The following is an 11,593-nucleotide window of genomic DNA, read 5'->3' on the forward strand; positions in this document are numbered from 1 at the left end:
GTGCCAGGTGAGCTGGAGCAACAAAGAATTCAGTTGTATAACCAGCTCTGGAATGTACAGAAATCCCAGCTTGAGAACTCTGTCAATGTCTAAAAGGGGAGGGGGAAGTGGATTGAGGTTGCAGAGCAGGGAAGGATTAGAAAACAATGACACCCCACCACCAGCCCTCGCCCCCCCTATCTCCCCACCCCCACCACTCTCACCCCGCCTCCCTTGCAGAATTTTCTGTTGCTCTACTGGATCCTGTCTACCTTGTAAAGATCCAGATGCTGAACTGGTAAGACTTGGACGGCTGCCACTGCCTGTGTGAAGCAAAGGAATTGACAGGGCTGTTAGAGCTGGGGTCTGCTTTCCTTTCTGCCTCAGACTTCCTGGGAGACCTTGGCCAGTCTGATCCTCCCTTCTGCGCCAGTCCCTCTATTTCCACAACGAGGGAATAAGCTTTATCAGTTCAACTCAATTCTTTCTATAGTATTCCATGATGTTCCATGACCTTCAATGACATTCTAGACATCTTTACCAAAAATTAGCAATGTGAATCAGCCCAATAAATGTGGAATGGCAAACCACTGTTAATTCACTTTATAACTTGGTTGTGTAAATCCTTCCCCTAGCCTGGTTTGAATGGCTGGACTATAACATTTCCCTGGATCTCTGCTTTCCAGCTTTGCAAAAATCTTGATTCTCATTTGTTGGGCCTGATATAGCATATTTTCTTTTTCAGCACCTCAATCATACTCTGCTAATCTTTGTCTGTCACTCAAGACTTGTTCACATTTCACACAGACCCTTGGTTTTTCGAATTAGACCAAGATGTCTATTCAGAAAAGCTAGTTTTAAAATCCCGAGTCCAGGGAAACAAAGGGCAAGACAGTTTTGGCTGTGAGAACATGTTCGAGCCAGCTAGGTTGTGGACTTGAACTAACCCTGGACAGTGCTGTGTTGCTCCCATCAAAGGAGATAGTCCTGCATGCCCTCTTCTCAGTCTTGAGACATCTGACACACCGGTCACCTTTGGAAATGACAGATATTAGGCTGAGACAGAAGAAATAAAAGAAAAAAGGGGAAAAAGAAAGAAACAAAAGGCCCAACGAAGCCTTCAAATCGAACCCTTGTTTGTGGTCATGAAATTCCCAAGTCTTAAGAGGAAAATACATGGGCATTACAGCACATATACCCTAAGAAGGACCATGGGAGGGGTAGTATAGCTCCTCAGTGGTGTATCAGTCCTCCCTAGGAGTCGAAAAATGAAGTGGGTACATAAAATTCCTCTTCTCAAAGAGGCCCCCTAAAGTGCCCATCTCAAATGCTGACTGAAAGGTGATCAGATAGATCATTTAGTCAGGCCAGAAGTTGATGGTGGGAAGCAGGATTTCTTTCTTGTTTTAAGTTTCTTTATCTATAAAATGAAATTCATTACCTTGCTACACAATATCTTCTAGCTCCAGTGAAAAACCTATGCAGAGTTTGGTTGATATCCCTGGGAGGCCTGCTCCTTTCTGAAGGGAAATGAAGGAGTGAATCTGGAGTGAGGGTGGAGGCTGGGAGGGGTGGACAGAGGGGAAACTGTGGTCAGGATGTATTGAAAACAAAAAGAACAAAAAGAAAGACAAAACAAGAAAAACCCATGAAGACAACTGTGAGTTGTATGGCGGCAACTCCATAAATAATTTGACCATCCTGCATGATTACAGTGCCCACTATTTTGCACTCCATGGGTGCCTCTGCTAGTCTAAGCCTCGTGATCTATATTAGGAGTTTCCATCGTAATCTTAGAGGACCTGAGGATGAGCTGCTGAGAAGATCCAGGAAGCTAAATCAGATATCTGGCAAAGGTGCTTTGGAGCAATACAAATGGGATGATTTCATTTTTACAAATTAAGAAGGAACATTAGAAAAAAAAAGTTCAACAGAAGATGACTTTGATAATGGAGTCAAGTCTGAAAAATACAGAAAGGATTCCTACCCAAAGTAGAAATGCCCAGTGCTGTGAGCAGGTACACTGGGTTGAGCAAGAGCTAAACTTCCATTGAGAAAACAAGCTTGAAATTAGACTAGAAAAATATACCTTGAACCAAAATGTAAAAAAATCATGAATAACTGGATATATTGATAACCAGTTAGCTAAGTTCACCCTTTCCTTAGTAGCAATAGAGTCCAGTGACAGTGCAGCAGATGCCCAGGGCTGGGAGGCCAGCTTTTGCTGCCTAGTTTTATGTCAGTTTGATGCAGGATGGAGTCATCTGAAGGGAGGGAACCTCATTTAAGAAAATGCCTCCATAAAATAGGGCTGTAGGTAAGCCTATAGGGCATTTTCTTAATTAGTGATTGATGGGTGAGGGTCCAGCCCATTGTGGGTGGTGTCATCCCTGGGCTGGTGGTCCTGGGTTCTATAAGAGAGCAGGATGAGCAAGCCATGGGAAGCAAGCTAGTAAGCAGCACTCCTCCATGGCCTCTGCATCAGCTCCTGCCTTCAGGGTCTTGCTCTGGCTGAGTTCCTGTCCTGACTTTCTTTGGTGATGAACAGAAGTGTGGAAATGTGAGCTGAATAAACCCTCTCCTCTCCAACTTGCTTTTGGTCATGGTGTTTCATCACAGTAATAAGTAACCCTAACTAGGGCAGAAATTGGTACCTGGATTGTATTGCTGTGACAGATTTCGACCATGCTGTTTTGGGGAGGATTGTGAAAGGAATTTGGAACTTTGGGCCAGAAAAGCCATTGAATGTTCAAAGGTTGGTGAGCTGTTTTGTGGGAGCTTGGAAAATAAGAATGTTGAGAAAAATGCAGATGATAGAGGCTGGCTTGTGAAGTTCCAGAGGGAAGTTTGAGAGTCACTTAAAGACTCTACAGGAGCTGTTGCATAATTTGAATTAAGAATCCGTGGTTCTAGTCAGCTGGAGCTGAAGAATCAGCCACGTTTAACAAGCACCACTGAAGTGAAACGTTTCTTTTACTGGGACAATTGATGCTGGTTAGCTGGTGGTGAGAAATCGGTGGTGATAAAGAAAAGACCAGCATTATTGAGGTGAAATCTTGGAATTGTTTCCTTAGAGTCAACACGGAGACGCTGTTTTCCACAGGTGGCCAAGGCTGTACCTTGTGCTGGCAGCTGAATTTGGTAGTGTGAGAGTCACCCAGGTGGTACTGGCTTGGAAGACATTAAGGTGTCCATGGAGAGAAGTGGAGGCTTAGCACTGTGGGACAGGGTTGGAGTCTCTGAAGAGAGCTGTGTGGTTTGAAGGAAAATGACCTCCAAAGGGAGTGGCCCTATTAGGAGGTGTGGTGTTGTTGGAGTAGGTGTGGCCTTATTGGAGGAAGTGTGTCATTATGGGGGTGGGTTTTGAGGTCACCTATGTTCAAGCTATGCCCAATGTGTGGCATACGGTTGCTTCTGCTGCCTGAAGATCAAGATGTAGAATCCTCAGCTCTTTCTCCAGCACCATGTCTGCCTACACACCACCATATCCCACCATGAAGATAATGGACTAAACCTCTGAAACTGTAAGCAAAATCCAATTAAATGTTTTCCTGTATGAGAGTTGCTGTGGTCATGGTGTCTCTTCACAGCAATAGAAACCTAAGACAAGTACCTAGGATAGGCTATTGGTAAAAGTACAGCCCAGCTACAGCAAGAGACCTCAGCATTTTGGAGATGCCAGTGCCATGGAATGACCACCACAATCAGTAGCAGGCATGAAGTGGAGCCAGCTGGAGCTTAGGAGACAGTCTTTGTGTACTGCAGAGGGCAGAGCTGGAGAAGTGACCCAAGCCCTTTCCAGGAGCCAAGCTTGGGGGTCCCAGACATTGGACACTAAGTTATTTACAGTTGGAGTTTGGTTTTGCTTTGTTCAGAGTGTAATTGTGCCCTGCTTCACCCCTCTTGAAGAAACTTATTAACCTATTCTTAATTGTACAGGATCTCACAGTGAAGAAAACTCAAGTTTTAAGGTGATTTGGGAATTTTACAGAGACTTTGGATTTTAAAAGAGACTGGATATTTTAAAGAGACTGAATTTCTGAGTGTTTGATGTTTAGAGACTATTGGAAATTTAAAATTTGGAATGTTTATATTGTAATGTTGATACTAAAGTGGGATCTTGGGGATGGACAAGAAAGGTTATGGCGTAACAGTGATATGCTTGTGTCAAGTTGAGAAGGGATCAATTGTGCTGCCTAGTTTTATGGCAACTTGTCACGGTCAAGAGTCATCTGAGAGGAGGGAACCTCAAGTAAGAAAATGCCTCCATGAGATCTGGCTATAGGACATTTTCTTCATTAGTGATTGATGGGGGAGGGCCTAGTCCATTGTGGGTAGTGCCATCCTTGTGCTGCTGGTGCTAAGTTCTATAAGAAAGCATACTGAGCAAGGTATGATGAGGAAGCCAGTAAGCAGCACTCTTCCAAGGCCTCTGCATTAGCTCCTGCCTCCAGGATCCTGCCGTGTTTGAGTTCCTATCCTGACTTCCTTCAGTGATGACTGGTGTTGTGGAAGCATAAACGAAATACACCATTTCCTCCCTAAGTTGTTTTTGGTCATGGTGTTTCATCATAGCAACAGTAACCATAACTAAGAAAGACACAGCTCTACCACTTAGGGCCAGCACAACTTGTATTAATTCCCTCTTATACATTAATGAAGATACCACCTGTATTGGCTATTTTCTGTTCACAGTGATAAAAACAACTTAAAAGAGGAAGGCTTTACTTTGGCTCCCAGTTTGAGAGGGTATAGTCCATCACATTGCAGAAGGCATGGCGGCAGGGGTAATAGTAGCAGCTCTATAGTGGCTACAGCGGCAGGACTGTGTGGCGGATGCTAGTTATATAGTGCTGACCAGAAAGCAGAAAGTTTGGCCCAGAAATGGAGTCAGACTAACCTTAATGCTTGCTCCCAGCTACCCAATTCCTCTGGCTAGACCCCACTTTCTAAAGGTTCTATACCCTCCCAAAACAGTGTCACAAGTTGGGGAGCAAGTGCTTAAACACTTTAGGGGACATTTCATATTCAAACTATGACTTTTGCATTAAATCCAAAGGCCAAGGGCCATCTTACAATGTAAAGTGCATTCAGTTCAATTTCAAGAGTCCTCACAGTGTGAGAGCCCCAATGCTGTTCAAAGTTCTAGTCTCGTGTGAGCCTCTTAGCTATGAGACCTTGTAAAATAAATTAATTACATACTTTTAATATACATGACAAAGAAAAAAAACTCCCATTCCAAAGAGGAACAGTGGTGTATCAAGGAAATATTGGACCAGCTGGGAGCTTTAAATCCAGCTCTCAGGAGGCAGAGACAGGTGGATCTTAGTGAGTTCAAGGCCTACCAGGCTTACACAAACCCTGTCAAAAATAAATAAAAAGGAAGGAAAAAAGGAAGAAAAGAAGAAAGGAAGAAGGAAGGAAATCTTGAACCAAAGCAAGACAGAATCTTAGCAGTACAAGCACCAAACCCTACAGTTCCATATCCACATCTGGGGTTCATGTTGACATCATCTGGGCCCCAACTAGCTTTTTACCCATAGCCCTGCCAGCTGCAGTATATTACTGGCTCTTGTTTAGACCAGTGCCACTGAGTGTCTGCAGTTTTCCTTGGTAGACATTCCATGTTGGTACCTCCAACATCCTGGTGTTTCCATTGCAACTTAGATTTCACCATCACAGCTTCATACAAGAGCCTCTTCTTGACTTTTTCTACTATTTATTTTTATTGTAGGGGTGAAGTGTGTACCCTGGCACAAATTGTGGGGGTCAGAGGATAATTTTGTGGAGTCAGTTTTCTCCTCCCACCTTTGCGTAGACTTGGGGATTAAAAGTAGGTTGCCAGGCTTGTGTGTCAAGCTCCTCTTTACCCACTGAGTCATCTGGCTGATGTCCATACAGTGGCCTCTAAGGAATTCCTTGCAGGGGACTTGACTCTGCCATATATTTCTTGGTCTTAGCAGCTTCTTTGAACCTTCGTGTAATCCTCCATGACCCCGTAACTCTTGCATTCCTCGTGTGTGCAAAGTGAGCAGTATGTGGATAATGATAATTTCTGCTTTTAGCATGAGCTGTAATACTCTACTGTCTTTTGGCCACAGAAGCAGAGGCCAAATGGCTGAAGCTGGAAAAATAATTATCTAGAGGTGTGTCTCTTGTATGATTCCAGATCCAGTCAAGTTGACAATGAGTAACTGTCACAACACTGGAGCTTTCAAATGGGTGGAACATTATTCTCATTGTCTCTCTGCAGAGTTCATAGTTGCTCTTTAGTTGTGCTAATCACTTTAACAGTCACTACCCCTTTGTCTATCTGTAGAGACTTTGCTCATGGCTCTGAACTAGCTCACATCCCTTTCTAGCACACTTTCCTTGCCAACTGCACATTTTTAATATAGTTTGGCTCTACTTTCTGTTCTCTATCACTGTAAATCTTACTGCCTGGCTCCAAGCAATGAGGAGCAGCCTGAATGCTATGCTGTACTGAAATTTTCTCTGAACAACTTATTCCATTACTCTTACGTTCAGCCTGAAATTTTCAGGACACAGGCAGAACACAATCAGTTCTTTGCCAGACTATAGCACAAATGTACTGTAGCCCAATTTCTGACAGAGTCCCTTTTCCTTTCTGAAACCTGATGAATCTGACCTTCATTATCCACATTTCCATCAGTATTCTGGTTTTTTAAATTCTGACCACAATTTCTCATTAAGATCAGCTTATAACATTCTTTTGTTTCTGTAGCTCACATCCTTCCATATTCCTCCTACAAACCAGTTTTAAGGGCCTGTGACCCACAGGGTCAAATTATCACACCAATGACTCTACTCCTGATACCTAATTTCTGTGTTAGATACTTTCTCTGTCACTGTGAGAGAAGAACTAAAAGAAATAACTTAAGGTAGGAAATATTTTGGCTCTCAGTTTTAGCATGGTAGTAAGAACACTTTGTGTCATGGTGGCAAAAGTGTGTGGCAGATGTTCATTACATGATACCTACCTGAAAGCAGAGATGTTGGAGCAGAACCAGGGCTAGGCCATAAGCCTCAATTCCTGCCCCCTCCCCCAGCTACCCTTCTTCACCTTGTAAAGGTTTTTACAACTTCCAAAACAGTGCTATCAACTTTGGACCAAATGTTCTAACACATAACTATGGGGGACATTTCACATAAAATATAATAGTGTTTAAGTCACATGTCATGGAGCTATAATAAGCATAAGTGACTAGAGTCTGATACATACAAACCTAAATAAATGTTATCTATTGGTATTATTGTTATTAATATCACTAACTTCATTATTATTGGTCTCCTTTGGATGCAGTGTAGATATTTTCAAAGTTACAAGACTTACACTATCTTTGAAATTACTTTTATAAAATAAGCATACATGAGTCTGTGTTTACTTCAGGTTCCTTTTGATTCTGCAAACAAGATTAAGATTCTCTTGTTCACTTTTATATCCTTAGCATCCAATAGAGATTAAAAAAAGACAGTGCTGAGCATATGCTTGCTAAATATTGTCAAATGAAACATTTTCAGATCTAATGTCGAGCTTAGGGGTTAGTGAAGTGGCTAGAAAGACAAGAAAATTATACAATCAAAAAAACAGTAAGATTTAAAAAAATGCCCAATCAAAGCAATTTGAGCCAAAAAAAAAAAAATCTATAAAAGTACCATTGGCTTAATTGTGTGTTGACCATCTACTGCTGGGCATGGGGCCTGCCCTTAAGTGAAGGAGTTGGGGAGAGGAAACAATGATCAGAATTTATTGTATGAAAAAAATATTTTCAATTAAAAAATGAAACCAAGAAAGGGCGGGAAAATTACGGGTACATAGAAAGGAAAGGAGCCTCTCGCCCTGGTCTGGTTGAAGCTTCTCAACAGCAGAGAAGAAAGAATTCAAACAGAGTCAATGACACTTGCTGGGAAGATGGACATCCTGGTTAGTTTTTTTTTTTTATTGTCAACAGGACATAACCTAGAGTCACCCGGGAGAGGGAATGACATTTGAGGGATTGCCCAAATCACGGCCCAGTCAGTGAGGGACTGGTTGACAGATGTGGGAAGGCGCAGCCCACTTGGCGGGCAGTATACTAAAGCTAGTTAAGCATGAGCCAGGAAGAGAACTAGTAAGCAACATTCCTCCATGGTTTCTGCTTCAGTTCCTGCTTAAATTCTTGTCCCAACTTCCCTCAGTGGTAGATAGTGTCCTGGAAATTTGAAAATGAAATAAACCCTTTCCTCTCCAAGTTGATTTTGGCCATGGTGATTAACACAGCAACAGTTTCTACCATATATGTAGTATTCCTTTCATGTGCAGACATTTTATGTTCAAGTAACAATAAACCAGAATTAATGCCTGAATGTATATGTCTGGATAGAGCCTCATTCCTTTCCCAGAGAACCTCAAACAACACTATTTACAGTAAATATATCTCACTTTCTTTGTGGGATAGACATTTACCTTCTCACCTGTAATCTTGTCACATGACCCTCTGAAACCTGACAGTGATAAGACAGAAACTTCAAAATCCTATATATTCTATTTAAAAAAAATGAGCTGAGACTCCCCTGATGGGCCCATACCTACAGTTGGGTATGTCTTGCTTTCTTCTGAGTGCCTCCTTTTCTCCTAATCATGGAGCTTAAGCTTCTAAAATTTCAACTGTTTTATTATAGTAGCTAGTCCTGAAATTCTTTGCATAGTTGAAGCCACAAATCATATACTGGCATTAGTTGAGGTCCCCTAAACTAAGGGAACCATTCAGCCTGCTGAGTTTACAATAGGGAGCTCTGACTCCTTTGACCCGTATTGGAAAACACTGACATCAGAAAACTGTGATGATTCCAGTCACTGAATTCTTCCTCTCTGCCAAGTTCTGTGTCACTGAAGCAGCATGCTCATCATCCAGAGGAGTAAACTAGACACGGCTTCTCTCCTTACAGGCAGCCATTCTAGCAGAGGAGGACCCATATTTTATACTCTCCAATTTGGGCAAGGAACTGCCAGATGTTGCTGTCATTCAGGGACTACAAGTACAGATTTTAAAAAATGTAGTGCTTGTGTCTGGGACATTCTGAGCTTGATGTGTCAGAAATCTTACTGTAAGAGGCTGGAAACGTGGCTCCATGACAGAAAATTTGAACAGTGTGTGTAAACTTATGATTCTAATCCTAAGTCCTGCAAACAAAGAAAGTTAAGATAGCGACTTTGAACCAGGTGTAAAATTCCAAGCATAATTCCAGCACTCAAGAGAGGGAGAGAGAGAGAGAGAGAGAGAGAGAGAGAGAGAGAGAGAGAGAGAGAGAGAGAGAGAGAGAGAGAAAGGCAGGAAGGTCATAGGTTTGGAGCCTGCCTTAGCTATAAAACCCTATGTAATAAAACAAGAGAGAGGAAGAGAGAAAAAGAGGAAAAGAAAGACAGCATAGAAATACAAGTGTTGAACTTGTTTCCTTTGCCTGTGGTGACTGACATCTGAAAATGGGCATGTTTGTGCCTCCCTTCCTTCAGATGTGTAATCAAATGTCACAACACAAAGATCAACAGTGATTATCTTACCTGGACACTTGATATATAACAATTCTGTTTTCCATTGCTTCCACGTTCCAGTACCTTAGTTACTTTTTCCCCATTCATAGCAATGCTACTCTCTAACATAATGCCTGTTATTTTATCCATTTTTATTGCTGTATTTTTCATTGCCTCTCATCATGATAATGAAAGCACTAACAGACTAAAAAATACTTCTGTAAAATGTACAGTTATCCAGATAGTAATGAATATAATGGAGAAAAGAGAGTGGAGAAGGGTGCATACTGACTCTATTAATGGCCCAGGAGAGAGGCAGAGATGTGGTGAGACATATTTGGATTCTGCATGTATTCTGAAAACAGAACTAGCTGAGCACTGTGATGGCACCGTGGATGAAGGTTGTGAGAGAAAAATCCTACAACACTCTCAGATAAAGGCAGAGCATATACCCTGGGGTAGGGACCTAGAAATTCACCGGTGATATGGGCAACACCAGCTAGAAGCAGAACAGGGATAGACACCAACCAGTACGGATCAGATCAAGAAAATAGTTTCCTTGTTACAGAAGTTTGGCTACAAAAGGCAGTGACTGGAGAGGGCCCTGGGCTGCATGTTTGTTTTTACATGTGAGAAGGTGAGGAGCTTGTTTATATGCTGAGAGAAAGAGATTGAGTAGCAGACAAAGACTCTGGCTCAGTGGGCGAATGTGCTGGCCTGACTACCCGAATTCCATGCCCAGAACCTACTTAAAGGTGGGAGGAGATATGACTCCACAAAATTATCCTCATATGTGCTGTGGCATACACTCAACAAATAAATCAAGTATATGCAATTTAAAATGAAAAAGAAAAGATAATCTGGTGTCGGGATGGTGGCTGGTGATAGATGGAATCCAGAGTACTGATGAGTTAGTCTTGGTTAGTAGGACAGACTAAGACAAGAAGGAATAAGAGGATTCAATAGTATATTGAAGATTTCATATCTACCTGCTCTGGAAAGTAGGAGACACTAAAGTTCCAATTTGATAGTGAGAAGAAAAGCAGTAGGTAGGGGAAATATAAGAAAGCTTGCTAATACTGCACAGAGTCAGATATAGCTATTTTAGAAAATGGCTAGTTAATAAAGGACCAGGCAGATGTTATCTAGGTAAGTACATTCACTCCATTCTGTAGGTTTGTGAGTGACTACTTTTTAAAAACTAGTTATTTAACAACACTGGATCTCAGTTTTTTTAATCTATAAAATGGCCATGAGTATGATAAGGCTGTTAAATCAAATGAGTTAATCCACATAAAATGTTTGTTTGAGCACATTCCCCAGCATATAAGAAGTATTTGAGTGAAAGTAACTCTTTAGGTTTCTTTTGAAAAATGTACTTAGCAAATCATAATTTTATATACAAATGAGGAACAATGTAATATTTTCACTAAATATAATATGATTACATCAAGTGGATTGACATACTCATCATCTTGTTTACCTATAATTTTATGGCTTGACATGTAAATTTTACTTTTAGTCATTTTGAATAATATACTGCATAATTATTGACTGTAGTTATCCTGTGTACAACAGATCTCAAAGTCTCCTGTCAATCTGAAAATTATGTTCTTTTGATCAGTAATTTCCCATTCCATTTATCCCCATGCCCTCAACCTCTGGTAACAATCAGTACTCATTATGTTAAGGGAAATAAGTCAGGAATAGAAAAAGAAGCACTCAATGATCTAACTCATATGTGAATTATAAAAATAAGTTAATACCTCATTCAAGTTAAAAGTAGAAAGGTGGTATCAGTTATGAAATGGCCAAGAAATTCTGGTTTGCTAATTCACATTAAAGTAAGTATAGATAGTATCACTGTACTATGTAGATATTTCAAAAAGCTAGAAAAAGTGTAAATTTTTACCCCAAAATATAAATATTTAAGGAAATAATATTCTTAACCTGATTTAAACATTAGACCATGTACAAATGTATTGAAATATCATGTAGTACTTTATATACATGTGCATTTTAATGTTTTACATATAGATGAAAATAAACTTAAGGTTGAAATGTAACTAAGGAGAAATGAAT

Source organism: Peromyscus leucopus, chromosome X (genome assembly GCF_004664715.2).
Source record: "Peromyscus leucopus breed LL Stock chromosome X, UCI_PerLeu_2.1, whole genome shotgun sequence".
In the NCBI taxonomy this organism is placed as follows: Eukaryota; Metazoa; Chordata; class Mammalia; order Rodentia; family Cricetidae; genus Peromyscus; species Peromyscus leucopus.